This window comes from Saccopteryx leptura, chromosome 12 (genome assembly GCF_036850995.1).
Source record: "Saccopteryx leptura isolate mSacLep1 chromosome 12, mSacLep1_pri_phased_curated, whole genome shotgun sequence".
In the NCBI taxonomy this organism is placed as follows: domain Eukaryota; kingdom Metazoa; phylum Chordata; class Mammalia; order Chiroptera; family Emballonuridae; genus Saccopteryx; species Saccopteryx leptura.
In genome coordinates this window covers 34022782-34038162 of record NC_089514.1, presented here as the reverse complement: position 1 = coordinate 34038162, position 15381 = coordinate 34022782, and the positions used below count along the sequence as shown (strand labels likewise).

Sequence of the window (15381 nt, the reverse complement as noted above, 5' to 3'; positions counted from 1 at the left end):
ACATTGTCCAAAATCCGTAATCCGTAAGTCCATCCAACAAAGGAGCCAATGCCCACTCCGGTCATAGTCCAGGAAATCAGTCCACGCACATGGGGCGTCAGACCACCATCCTGGCAGGTCTTACACTGTCCCAAAGAGGGCCACATGGCAATGGCAGTCAGCATTTCCATCTCTGCTCCGGAAAGCATGTCCAGCCCTATGTCCCAAAATCGCAGACCTACCAGAGCCGTAGTAGGTGATCCTTCCAGCTGGGCTCTCAACTTATGGAGACTGCGGATTGCAACTCCAGCCCGATTCTCCTCATCCTCCAAAGAGGAACTGAAAACACCAGCTCTGGCTGCCGGGCTCGAGCCTCCATCCGCTGCCGCCTTCTGCTCTGCAGACCTTGCAGCTCCGGACTTGGCTTCAGCCTCAGTCTCAGCCTCAGCCCTGGCCTCCTGCCACTGCTGGCTCTCCGCAACATCCAGGGCAAGCTGCAACTCACGAACCTCTGAATCCTCCAGCGTTTGCTCCATTTCCAGGCGAATCTCGAACACCTGGTCGGCCTCCTCCTCCAGCATTTTCTCCAGCTCCAGGGTCAGCATCGGTTTCTCCTGCGTTTGCTCCATCTCCTTCCGCTGCTCGGTTTGCAGGTCCCGGGCGGCCTCTTCCACAGAGCTCTCGGTTTCCTCACGCATGGCTGTAAAGGTCAGCCAGCCTACAATCCCCAAAAGGACAGCCATGGGGAACCCTAACACTAGCCAGTCCTCTACTCCACTGCTCAAAGGCTCCTTGCCGATCTGTATCGAATCCTGCCACAGACTACGCCAAATGTAAAGCCAGTAATCAGGGCCAGGGCAACTATCACAGCAGCTCGGCCCATGCAGGTTCGCATTGGATTCGGACAGTCGGTAAAGAAACAAAGGAGCCACAAACTGGTGGGCCATTTTCTTTAATCTAGCTTGCACCCGGCGGGCAAGTAAAAATACACACTGGGCTCCAAAACCCAATCACATTCAGTGCTCACAAAGCTACTGATTTATCCGAGTTTCCTAGAATCAAAGGTTTCTAGCTCACCAGACTTATTCTCCTCAGTTCCCCATCTCCTTCCTTCTCCCAGATACAAACTCTACACAAACTGGCATCTCACTCAGCACTCCGCCATCTTGGCTGCTTTTCCTGGCCTCCTCCACGTGGCCTCCTCCTGCTGCTGGCTCTACTCTCTCTGCTCTCTCATGCTAATCTCAGGAACCAAGCATGTCCAATTTCTTGCTTCATTTATTTAAGCAAAGGCAACAGCTTGGTGAAAAGATTTGAACCTTAAAATATCTGTCTGCAAAGAAGAAACAGCTAATTTTAGTAGTTGAATAAAATCACAGGCCATGGGATCTAAAGAAATTAAAGAGCTGGTTTGGTCCTACCTTCTCATATTACAGATTAGACAACCAGACTGGCACTAAAAACAGTGTTTGGTTTTCATGTCCATTGCAAAATACACACTAGCATTTTGCTAATATCATTTCTACATTTCCAGTCTAGTAACTAAATGTTATTTCATTTATTTAAAATTATTTCTTCCGTTGTCTTGTAGGGGAAAGTAGTCAATGACCAGGGCTCCAGCAGGATTTTGTGGGTAGCACTGTGGCACCAAGTAAAAGTCTTGGGTATTACTGGGATGGGTGCATAACAGGTAAAATTGAATTTAATAGTTTTGAAGAATAAAATGGAATTTTCCAGAAGGACAAGCAGGCAGATAAGAGTTTTTCATGTAAGGTCAAGATATAGTTTATTATTTAAGTTGGGACTTTTATTTTTGTATTGCTTTGAGAGATACACACACCCAGAAGAGGAGAGGAGAGGAGGGAGGAGAGTGAGAAGCATCAACTCGTAGTTGTGTCACTTTAGTTGCTCATTGATTGCTTCTCATATGTGCTTTGAATTGGGGGCTCCAGCTGAGCCAGTGACCCCTTGCTCAATCCAGCAACCTTGAGTTCAAGCCCGCGACCATGAGCTTCAAGCCAGTGACCTTTGGGATAATGTTGATGATCCTGTGCTCAAGTCAGTGACGCAGCGCTCAAGCCACCGACCTAAGGCTTTCGAACAGGGAATCTTAGTGTTCCAGGTAAATGCTTTATTCATTGTGCCACCACTGGTCAGACAGAAGTCTTTTTTTTTTTTTCGGTGAGAAGAAGGGAGATAGAGACAAGACTCCTCCATGTCTCCTGACTGGGATCTACCCGGCAAGCCCACTAGGGGGCGGTGCTCTGCCCATCTGTGGTATTTCTCTGTTGCTCAGCAACCAAACTCTTCTTAGCGCCTGAGGCAGAGGCCATGGAGCCATACTCAGCACCCAGGGCCAACTTACTCCAATTGAGCTATGGCTGCAGGAAGGAGAGAGAAAAGCAAGGGGGAGGAGTGGAAAAGCAGATGGGTGCTTCTCTTGTGTGCCCTGACCAGGAATTGAACCTGTAACATTCACACGCTGGGTGACGTTCTACCACTGAGCCAACCAGCTGGGGCCCCCCTTTATTATTTTCAAATTTTCTATTGATTTGAGAGAGAGAGAAGCATCAACTCATTGGTCCACTTAGTGGTTCCATTTAGTGGTGCACTCACTGATTGCTTCTCGTATATACTCTGACGGGGAATCAAATCTGCAACCTTGGCGTGCCAGGATGAGGCTCTATCCACATAGCAACCTGGCCAGAGCTGGGACATTTTGAAAGCAGAGGGCATGAAATGTGTTGTGTGTGTGGGAACAGTGGGGAGATGATGGGCAATATCCTTCATGATACAGGAAACTAAATCAAATTCATAAATCATTTGATGGATATGGAATCAAGCAAATTTATTTGTCTGGTAGCATCCAATTACAATTACTTGGCAGGTCAGTCTCTACTGTTGAAGGTTTGAGGCTAAGAATCAGGACTCACAGCAGATTTCTTAATATAAAAATCAAAAAGTTAAGTTTAATTTAATGACATATTAAATATATGTTAATTAGATTAAATAAAATTTTATTGAAGTAGAAATGTCTGAGAAAATGTGGTTTTGAGCACAGGAACCTCCCTCATCAGGAACCAGATTATATAAGTCCACCCTATTTCTTAGATACTTATGGACACACAATCAAATTCCTATTCAGTTTCTCTCTCTCTCCCTGCCTTTTTTAGGTGTAGGAATTCATGGGGACACATAACAACATAGAATCAGAAATAAAACTTTCTAAAGATAAATTTTTAATAATATGTAGTAAAATAGCTGCCTATATGTCATGTGCTTTATCTTTTAATTTTATTATTTTAATAAAACTATAAGGCACATGATCTTGTAGAACTGAAGGATCATAGAGACCTGTTTTGAATATATGTGTACAGTTTATTTTAACTGAAATTGTCTTATTAACACAAGTGAACAAATGTCAGAAAACAAGGAAAACTATGTTTTGTTCATAAGTACTTAGTTTTTTTGCTTAAAAAACATTTAAGTGCCTGACCTGTGGTGGCACAATGGATACATCTGACAAGAGATTAATATACATAATTTATGAAGAACTCATACAACGCAACACCAAAACCCCCCAAACAACCCAATTAAAAAATGGAGAAAGAAACCTGAATAGACACTTCTCCAAAGAGGACATACAGATGACCGATACATATAGGAAAAGATGCCCAATATCACTAATCATCAGAGAAATGCAAATTAAAACCACAGTGAGATAGCACCTCACACCTGTCAGAATGGCACTCATCAGAATATCAACAAATACCAAGTACTAGTGAGGGTGTGAAGGAAAGGGAACCCTTGTTACTGTTGGTGGGAACACAGACTGGTGCAGCCAGTATGGAAAGCAGGATGGGTTTCCTCAAAAATTAAAAATGAGGCCCTGGCCGGTTGGCTCAGTGGTAGAGTGTCGGCCTGGCGTGCAGGAGTCTCGGGTTCGGTTCCCGGCCAGGGCACACAGGAGAAGCGCCCATCTGCTTCTCCACCCCTCCCCCTCTCCTTCCTCTGTCTCTCTCTTTCCCTCCTGCAGCCAAGGCTCCGCTGGAGCAAAGTTGGCCCATGTGCTGACGATGGCTCCATGGCCTCTGCCTCAGGCACTAGAATGGCCCTGGTTGCAACAAAACAACGCCCCAGATGGGCAGAGCATCGCCCCGGTGGGCGTGCCGGGTGGATCCCGGTCCAGCGCATGCGGGAGTCTGTCTGACTGCCTCCCTGTGTCCAACTTCAGAAAAAAAAAAATTAAAAATGGAACTTCCTTATGACCCAGCAATTCCACTTCTGGGCACATATCCAAAGATCCCCAAAACACTAATTTGAAAGGATATTTGCACCCTTATGCTCGTTGCAGTATTATTTGCAATAGCCAAGATTTAGAAGCCACCTGCTTGTCCATCAGCAAATGAGTGAATCAAAAAGCTGTGGTACTTCTACACAGTGGAATATTACTCAGCAATAAAAAGAAGAAAATTTTACCCTTTGAAATAGCATGGATGGGTCTGGAGACTACTATGCTGAGTGAAGTAAGCCAGTGAGAGAAAAGTAAGTACCATGTGATTTCACTTATATGTAAAACTTAATGAACAAAATAAACTAACAAACAAAATAGAAACAGAGGCATGGAGACAGAGAACATGCTGACAGCTGTCAGAGGGGAGGGGGTTGGGGGCTGAGTATAAAAGATGAAGGAATTGAGCAAGAAAAGAACAGAAAACCTCATGGACACAGACAACAGTATGGTGGTTACCAGGGGAAAGGAGTGGGGGAGGGGGAGGAGGGTAGAGGGGATAGATGGTGATGGAGGAAGACTTGACTGGAGTGGTGAGCACACAATGCATCACAGATGATGTCTATAACAAGTAAGGAAATCCTAGAAATTTGCTTTTGTCCAAATTTGAAAGACAGAGTTAAAAACAGAATTACATTTTTTTTTTTTGTATTTTTCTGAAGCTGGAAACGGGGAGAGACAGTCAGACAGACTCCCGCATGCGCCCGACCGGGATCCACCCGGCACGCCCACCAGGGGCGACGCTCTGCCCACCAGGGGGAGATGCTCTGCCCCTCCGGGGCGCCGCCCAGTGCGACCAGATCCACTCTAGCGCCTGGGGCAGAGGCCAAGGAGCCATCCCCAGCGCCCGGGCCATCTTTGCTCCAATGGAGCCTGGGCTGCGGGAGGGGAAGAGAGAGACAGAGAGGAAGGAGAGTGGGAGGGGTGGAGAAGCAGATGAGTGCTTCTCCTATGTGCCCTGGCCGGGAATCGAACCCGGGACTTCTGCACGCCAGGCCCGACGCTCTACCACTGAGCCAACTGGCCAGGGCAGAATTACATTTTTAAGTGATTAAAACATGCCTTCTGTGACATTTTGTTGGAAAATACCCATATAATATATAATCCTGGTTATAAGAGTGCAGCACTCAAAGCAACTTTCACTCTATTCCCTGTGAGAGAAGCACAGACTGCCCCAAAGGGAGATTAATTTAGTTTTTCTTTAAACTTGTTTTTAAAATTCCAGATGAAGATGAAAATACTCATGTGACTTTAAAAGTATTTAGAAACACTACTAAAAAGAAAGAAATAAAATGTTAATTTTTATAGGGAACATACACATTATTGAAGCTTGCATATTTTTAGTGATTTGACTTTTATACTCACAAAAAGACATATATCATACTTTGAGAAATTAGCTGAGAAAGTTGATGAGTTTAACCAATGAACATTTTTAACTAAACATTTTAAATAAAATAATTTGCATATCCTTGATAGGAGAAATTTTTTCCATTTCTGTTTAACCTACTCATGACAAAGGCAAAATGCATTATAGACACTATATAATGGTAAGCCTGAGCGTGAGTTTACTAAAATCCACTGTCTCCCCCTAGGTCTGCAGATTAGCCCTACCCAATGGAAACATCATGCAAGACACAAAAGTGAACCACCTATGCAACTTTAATAATAGCTACATAGATTCAGAGGAGATAAACCAATAGTAATTGCAATAATATACTTAAAACATATATGTTAAAATGTACTTTATTGCCATGTGTTCAACATATAATTATTGAGATAGTTTACATTTTTTTACTAATTTTTGACATCTAATGGGTCATTTTTACTTGTAGTTCATCTCAAATATCAGACTAATTCCACAAGTGCTCAAAGTCACGTGTCTAATGGCTCTCCTATCAAACAGCAGAGGATATAGCTCTTCTATTTATCTCTAATTTTCAAATGCAACTGTTGAGTCAGTTGATTGATAATTTACAGGTTCAGTACAGCACAAGCACATAAATGTAGAGAAATGGAAGTACATAAATGCAGGAAAATTAAAAATCTCTCTTGTTGAAGTAAATAAAAGATTCTGGTTTTGGTTAAATTCAAAAGCCATTTTATAATTTTTAATTTTAAAACATTAAAATTTTACTTGCTGCCACTGTGATTTTATACTAAGAAAATGATCTCCTTTCAGATGTTAATTAAAGAAAAGTTCCTGAAATACTCTAGATTTTTATAATTTCTACGATAAAAATTACTATAATTCTCACAGAAAGTTCAGCACCATGTTTAAGAGAGATAAGCTTCATTATATAGAAAATAATAAGACATTATAGGTTTCACAGTTACAGGGTTATCCTTTTAATGAGGAAGCCTTAGAAATCTTAAATAATGGCTAGCAAATAGAATGTCAATAATCTAAAGAGTACTTAGAGTAACTTCCCAGTAAATGTATTGTATCTGTTGGGTTGATTACTTTGGTTGTAGTATGCCGACATGTTCTGTTTAGTGACTTACTGACTTCCTGCCGATTCTTAATTTTAAAGAATGTTTACTTTGGTTTTTGCCATATTACATTTCTTTAATATTGTATATAGTTGTCTTCAGAGAATGAATTGGGTAAATATGCCCAGTTTTTTTCTGTATTTATTTAGACAACATGACTAAGGTTCCATGTCCCAAATTCTGTGATCAAGACATTAAGTGCTTTAAACATTACTGGTTTGGAATTTAATACAATTAAGTGAACAGTAAATTATAAGTGGCCACACTGGGTGGTAAGGTGAGCACACATCCCGGCAGTAAACAAACAGCTTAGAAAACCTCTGAAACACATAGTATTTCATCAGGAAAAGCATATCATGGAGGTCCATGAAACAGCATTTTTTTTTTGTATTTTTCTGAATCTGGAAACGGGGAGAGACAGACAGACTCCCGCATGCACCCGACCGGGATCCACCCGGTACGCCCACCAGGGGGCGATGCTCTGCCCCTCCGGGGCGTCGCTCTGCCACGACCAGAGCCACTCTAGCGCCTGGGGCAGAGGCCAAGGAGCCATCCCCAGCGCCCGGGCCATCTTTGCTCCAATGGAGCCTCGGCTGCGGGAGGGGAAGAGAGAGACAGAGAGGAAGGAGGGGGGGGGGGTTGGAGAAGCAAATGGGTGCTTCTCCTATGTGCCCTGGCCGGGAATCAAACCCGGGTCCCCTGCACACCAGGCCAACACTCTACTGCTGAGCCAACCGGCCAGGGCCAGAAACTGAGCATTTTTAATGTTCTAACACTCTAAGTCAAACACTATTATTTCCACTATTGAAATGGCTGATAAAACAAATTTATGCTCGTTGTGCAAAACTAAATAAGGGAAACAATCTATTATATGTAGTGTAATTTTCACCTTAAATTTGATTGTTCGGGTCATTTCATGACCGCACAAGATACAACAGTTATTTTTGTCAGACAATATCATATTGTTCAGGGTTTAATTTTTTTTCCTTAAAGTATCATTCCTCCTAATAAGAGCAACAGGGGGCACTCTCTCTTGAGTGGTTGAGACACAGGAAAATACAAATTTAACATGAGATATAAACCAAAGTTCTTCAAATGTTATTTTTAAGACTTATTATCTTGGATATTTCTGTTACATTTCATACCTATTATTCTGAAAATCTTTGACTTCTGGGACCCCTGGAAAGGTGATAAGGGGCCTTCAGAACCAGTGCCCAGGTGGGATGCGGAATGTCAACTGGGCGCTGCAAGGGCCTGAACAGTCCCTGCATGTTGGCCCATCTGATGCCAAACACCTGCAGCCCCCGGGGGAGTCCTGGGCTCTAGGAAGGCCAGGGGGTGGTTGGGCAGCCATTGAGAAGTGGCACTTTGCCCTCTGCCATTTCCCCTTCACACACTGGACTTCTGAGTGCTGTCCCCTTTCCCCACCAGTGCCCCGCCCCAAGATCTGTTCACTGTGACACCACAGGCGCATGGCTGAAGGTCATGCCTTCAATGAGGGCTAGGACTCCAGGGAGGAGGCAGTGTAGGAGCACAGCTCCTACCACCAACTCTGTCTCTGGGTTTGTGTCACTCATAATAAGCCTGAAATGGGCCATTTCCTTTCAAAATTGACTCAACCTTTCTTCCGCGACCGTCCCTGGCCTGGTGGCCATGATTCAGCAGCTTCCTCTGCTGTCAATCATCGTGCTCCACCTGCCTGGGACCACCTCAGTGTGCCTGCACCCCATCCTCTTACTTATGGGCAAATCTACCAAAACCAGGTGGCTTTTTCATTGACCAGGTATGGACAGCCAATGAAGTGGTGTCCTATGTCACAGCCTGCACCCTATCGTCCCCTTACTTATGGGCAGAACTACCAAAACCAGGCGGCTTTTTCATCGACCAGGTATGCACAGCCAATGAAGTGGTGTCCTATGTCACAGCCTGCACCCCATCGTCCCCTTACTTACGGGCAGATCGACCAAAACCAGGCGGCTTTTTCATCGCCCGGGTGTGTGCAGCCAACGGGGTGGTGTTCTATGCCACAGACCAACTACTCTCTTCTGGGACGTTTTCTTTCAATATTGACTCGACCTTTCTTCCAGAACATTCCCTGGCTCGGTGGCCATCATTCAACCGCTTCCTCTGCTGGCAATAATCGTGGTCCACTTGCCTGGGACCACGTCAGTGTGCCTGCACCCTCTCCTCCACTTACTTATGGGCTGAGCTACCAAAACCAGGTGGCTTTTACATCGACCTGGCGTGCGCAGCCAGCAGGGTGGTGTCCTATGTCACAGCCTGCACCCTATCGTCCCCTTACTTATGGGCAGATCGACCAAAACCAGGGGGCTTTTACATCGACCTGGCGTGCACAGCCAGCAGGGTGGAGTCCTATTGCACAGACCAACTACTCTCCTCTGAGGGTCCTCCCTCTAACTGCCCAGGACCCTTTACAGATGTCTGCTCGTGCTATGTATCCCGTGACTTATACCCCACCTGGCTCGGTGATGGTCCGCACTCTGCCCCGGGCCAATCAACCTGCAGAGATCCCTATTTCCATCAAAGCCAGAGCCTCACCAGGTTTGTCATCGGAGCCTCCTGTAGGTGCTCACATCACTGAAATCTACATGCCTGCGCCTTCCTGCGCTGTCAGAACATCTACAAATCTTAGAACACCTGCTGTTCACGTCAAGGACCCTTTGCAGACAGTGCTGTCCCACTCTGCCCCTGCCACCAGGGAGAGCAATGCCAACACTACAGGTCCCACCACTCCTGCCATAGTCACTAGTGAGGACAACGGGCCATTGAAAACCACACTGCCTCCTTCTGCTGCTGCCCGCAGGAAGCGCGATGGACAGCTGATGGGCAAAAGACCTCCTCCTGCCGTTTCCTCCGGGATACATGATGGACAGCCAGTGCACACAATACCTCCTCCTGCCCTTTCCTCCGGGAGGCGCAATGGACAGCCAGTGCACACAATACCTCCTCCTGCCCTTTCCTCTGGGAGGCGCAATGGACAGCCAGTGCACACAGTATATCCTCCTGCCCTTTCCTCCAGGAAGCATGATGGACAGCCAGTGCACACAATACCTCCTCCTGCCGTTTCCTCCATGAAGCGCAACAGAGATCTGATGGACACAAGACGTCCTCCTGCCATTTCATCCAGGAAGGACAATGAAGAGCCTATGGACACCACTTCTCCTGAAGCTGCCAGGATGGATGGTGACCCAGAGCCCATGGACACCACCTCTCCTGAGGCTGCCAGGATGGATGGTGACCCAGAGCCCATGGACACCAGTTAGTCTATATTTACCAGTCTTTCCCTCTTGCCCACTCCCCACTGCCCCTATCCCACCTAAGAACCCATTAATCCTGTTGAAAGGAGTGGCCCCAGCACAAGATGCGAGCCTGACTTCCCCTGCACTTCAGCCAGCGGGGGTCGCTCAATGCACTCCAGTACTGCATGTTTGCAACTCCAGATTCCACACTTGACACCGTTGGTAGGACTAGCTTGCCGTTGGTGACAATCCATGTATTCTTCCCATTGACACATCAACTACCACCTGCTTGGAGTTGCCACCAAGAGGACTCACTCTGGGGGCAGTAGCTCATATTTGCCATGATATTTGCAGGCCCACCTATTGTGATGGCTCCTTAGCTCCCATGAATTGTAGGAGCGATGGGGCCATATATCTACCCCAGACCCCATTCATTCCCAAGCATCCGGAGCATCAACATTAAAGGCGGACTTAGGATTCATGAGGCTGCTGGAAGTGAAGCTGACAGGTGCCTGAGTTAAACTGCAAAGTGATCACTCAAGACCTAGAAGTGCAAAGTAGGATGTGGAATCCTATATTATTTTCCTTTTTTTCCTGGTTTTTCCTTATAGAAGATAAGTTGCTTGTGTAATAAAAGGTCTTATTTATTTATAAAATGGCAAAAATGCAGTCTTTGTTTGCATTAATCAAATGATAATGACCTTATGTATCCTCCCACTGGCGGTAATGGCCAGACTGTAACCTGAGCTGACCAGCTCACCTTTACACATAACTCTGATATCACACTTTAGGGGCAGCATTAGTAAATTCACACTTTAGGGGCAGCATTAGTAAATTAGAGGGAGAATGTGAGCAGCAAAAAGGGTTTGGCATCACCTGTTCAAAGCCGTAGTTGAAAGAACTGAAATGTCTAGCGTGGACAGAAGTCTCCGTGTCCACCCCAGGCCCTGCTCATTCCCAGGCATCCAGAGCATCAGCAGTAGAGATGGTTTAGGAAGACACAGGCGCTGCCTCTGTCTCATTTTGCCCATACAACTGAGGACCCACCGGCCACAGCACGGCTGCTGCAGTGGGAGGAGTGGGCACCCTCTCGGTGCTCAGATACACCGCTGGTCCCACCCTAAATCCAACCACCCGAAGCCCACCTATCCATAACACACGGATGGCATGGTGATAGGCAGTATGACACCATCCCCATGACTGGAGGTGCTAGCGTTCAAATTGCCACCAGTGCACCTGGGCCCACAGGGACATAAAATCCTCCTCTACAGTTGTCCCTCACGGTGTCATGGTTTGCTTTTGACAGTCTCACTGTATAACAAATTTTTAAATTGTATATATCTAATTTTGTATTGTTGATTTTTCTCTATATTGCAGGATTTTGAGGTATATAGGTATTTTTATATATTTATTATTTTAATTGTTTTTGCGGTAAAATAAGCAAAATAAGTGTGGGAAAAGTTAACAGTGTGGGAAAGGTCTATAAGAGTGTGGGGAGGGTTTATAAAGCCTTAAAATATATATGAATAATAAAATAAATATAAGGTCGCTACTTCGTGGACTTTCACCTGTCACGGGGGTTCTGGAGCCGAAGGGGCCCCTGCATTGGCAGCAGCACCACCATGGGCAGTAAGCATATGCCATGAGACACGTCTATTTCCACATGTATCAGACCAGCGGGGCTCTCTAGGCTACACATTGTCCATGCAAGGAACAGCTCCATCCCTGTGTGTAGTTTTTTTCCAAACACCTGGAACCCCCTCATCAGAATCCAGGTGATGTGATGGGAGGATCTGTTTTTCCCACTTTCCATCAGTTCAGCTGGGGCCCACCAGGCCAAAATGTAGGTGGTCACTCCCTCCCAGGGAAAGTGTCTCACCTGTGATGGGAGCCACTGGGCCACCACCTGCTCTCAGAACACTTGCAGGCTCTGGCCAGTTGGCTCAGTAGACAGAGCATCAGCCCAGCATGTGGATGTCATGGGATCGATCTCTGGTCAGGGCATATATGAGAAGTGACTATCTGCCTCTCTTTCCATCCCTCTCCCCTTCTCTCTCTCTTCTGCTCTCTCAGCCAGTGACTCAGTGTTTCAAGTGTCAGCCTCTGGCGCTGAGGATAGCTCGGTTGATTCAAGCATCATCCCTATACGGGGGTTGCTGGGTGGATCCTGGTCGGGAAGCATGCAGGAATCTGTCTCACTATCTCCCCTCCTCTCACTTAAAAAACAAACAACAAAAAACAGAAGAGAAAGAACACTTGCAGCCCAACTATCCAGACCACAGGTAGAGTGATGAGGAACAGCACAGAATCTGCAGTGACTGGCTATGCTCTTGGATTCCCATTCATTAATTTCTTGACACCCTCACCTGCAAACAAAACAGGGTGCTATGGAGGATAGCAGCACACATATTCAGAGACATACCTATTGTCAGTAAAAACATCTGCTTCCACCCTCCAAGTTATGGTACCCCTCTCACTTTGGAGGAACCAGGAGTGTGCTGGAGGCCCCTGCTTAGAGCAACAGTGCCTGTGTTCTGGGCATGGAAAACGCTGACCTTATATTTGGAACACCTGCCCAGGGATTCGTAAGAACCTTCAACCAATTCAATCAAATCTTGACAATTTTGCAGATCTTTCTCTGCAAAATATGTTTATCCATAAATGAACTTTGCTCCACTGAAAAGGGGCTTGGCCCCTTTAAGTATAGGTTAACCTGATGGGTTTCCTACATTAAATCAGAGGACCACACCTTAGGAGTTCTGTATGTGTGGTGTGTTTGAGGGTGAGGGGAAAGTGAGCCCTGTTGAGAAATGCTCTGGGCTTGAGATGTTCTAACGTGGAGAATAGAAGATTGCTGCATATTTCAACTGTTTTGTTCCTGGCTAAATGGTTAACATGGCCATCCCTGGATCTGGGCCAGTTTTCTCTAGTTTTGGAACTGTCAGGATGCCCTACTCATTTGCCTCAATGGGCCCAGTTTACACGTACACACACATACACACACACACTCACACACACACTCACACACACACACATACATGTGAAATCTTGTCAATGTGCTTCTCTTGTGTCCTTACTCAGTTGTAAAGAGGAACCACCATATGAACGGTGATGTGTTGAGCCAGATGTAACTATGCAAAAATTTTCTTCTATGTCCCAGTGACTAGGATCTGAAAGTAGCCGCACTTAAATGACAGCAAATGACAGCACGTGCTGTCGTGGTTTGAGTGTTTAAGTTTGATAATCCAGGAGCAGTCAGGTCCAGAGGAGGGATAGATGGGGAGACTGACCTTTGCCCCTTCCGTCGCTGCACCTGTCTTCTCTCCCACCACTCTGACCTCAGCGGAGACTAGGTTATTTCTGATGTACCTTAGAAAACCACACTTTGTGGCTTTAGTTCTTTTGTTTGTCTATTTCTAATTTTGTTTTGTTTTGTTTTGAGAGAGACAGGAACATTGAGATGCTCCTGTATGTGCCCTGAGTGGAAAATCGAACTGGCAACCTTCATGCTCTAAGATGACAGAGCTATCCAGCCAGGGCTTGCTTTAGTTATTTATTATTTATTTGTTTGTTTGTTTGTTTTTGAGTCAGAGAGAGGAAGAGAGAGAGGGAGGAGGGAGAAGGGAAGCATTCATTTGTTGTTCTGCTCAGTCTTGCATTCATTGTTTGCTTACTGTGTGTGGCCTGACTGGGGCTCGAACCCCACCTGCAACCTTGTTGTTTCCTGACGACACTCTTAACCAATTGAGTTAACCGGCCAGGGCCAACATTAGTTTCTTAAAATGTTTAAATGTTTGTGTGTGTGTGTGTGTGTGTGTGTGTGTGCGTGCATGCGTGCACATGTGTTTTCTTATTTAATTTAGACTTGGGCCAGTCATTCTCACACATTCCCACTTCACCCAGAAAGTTTGAAATTGGCATGTAGGTTCTTGAGTCTGGAGGAGGAAAGGAAGAAAGAGCCCAGGCCTGCTCTGTGATTATTGAAAATTTACGTTTGCTTAGAATTTATTATGCTGCTTAAAAATATCAGAACATACCCTCTTTAATAACCAGCCTGGTTCTAATCTAGACAGCTAAGATGTTAAGTCATACAGGTTAATATGTGCCCAGTTCTGGCTGACCATAGAGTTCTGGGTCTCCACTAGATGTAATAAAGGCAAAAATCCTGACTTTGTGGAGCCTACATTCTAGCGGAAAGGGAGAAAAAGAACGTGTAAATTATCTGCTGGGTTAGCCGGTGAGAATTGCTATGAGGAATAAAGCAATATATAGAGGACTGAGAATTGGGGAAGAGAGAAGCAGGGTTTTTAGTTTCAACAGTGGACAAAACAAGCCTCAGCGTGAAGATGGGGTTTGAACAGACTAGAAGGCGGTGATTGAGTCAGACATTGAGGGAAATACATTCCAGAATGGGAATAATCACTGCAAAGGCCCAGAGGAAGGATGTCTTCTGTTATCAAGAAGCAGTTAGTACACAGATGAAATAGAGTCTAGCGGGAGGGAGGAGAGAACAGAGAAGCACCTGTATACTAATTTACAGTCTAGTGCAGGGGTCTCAAACTCGCGGTCCGCGGGCCGCATGCGGCCCGCCGAACAATTTTGTGCGGCCCGCAGACTAATCCACGAAGTTCAAAATATTTTGGATAAAATTAAGTAAGCCTAGGGGCCTACTTGTATTTTTCATTTCTCTAGCATCCTAGCTAGATATTAGCTTAGTTAACAGCAGTTGTGATGCGAACTACAGTTTCTGGTCATTTTGTGACACTGAGTAAACTGCATGTACGATTGTGCTTGTTGTACTGATTTTTTTTTTTGTTTTCAACTGCAGTGAGAAAAGTGTTGCGTAACAGTTGCCTTTTGTAGACCTAGTGCGGCCCGCTGAACGGCTGTGATCTTGCTCTGCGGCCCACATGCTGAGTTGAGTTTGAGACCCCTGGTCTAGTGAGTAGTGTATAAATAACAAGTTTCTTCACATTATTGTCACATTTAGCTTTTTTTTTTTTTTTGTATTTTTCTTAAGTTGGAAACGGGGAGGCAATCAGACAGACTCCCGCATGTGCCCGACAGGGATCCACCCGGCATGCCCACCAGGGGGCGATGCTCTGCCCCTCTGGGGCATCGGTCTGCCGCAATAAGAGCCATTCTAGCGCTTGAGGCAGAGGCCACAGAGCCATCCCCAGCGCCCGGGTAAACTTTGCTCCAATGGAGCCTGGGCTGCGGGAGGGAAAGAGAAAGACAGAGAGGAAGGAGAGGGGGAGAGGTGGAGAAGCAGATGGGCGCTTCTCCTGTGTGCCCTTGCCGGGAATCGAACCTGTGACTCCCGCACACCAGGCCGACGCTCTACCACTCAGCCAACAAGCC

General features: G+C 45.8%; 1 long non-coding RNA gene across 1 annotated transcript in view; it reads left to right on the top strand.

The window, feature by feature from the left end:
• The window catches only part of LOC136384198 (uncharacterized), a 211715-nt gene extending 196795 nt beyond the window's left edge, over window positions 1-14920 (top strand). The window contains exon 4 of the long non-coding RNA XR_010747538.1: window positions 14849-14920. This is a non-coding gene — a long non-coding RNA (uncharacterized lncRNA). The remainder of the gene's footprint in view (window positions 1-14848) is intronic.
• The last annotated feature ends 461 nt before the right edge of the window (window positions 14921-15381 follow it).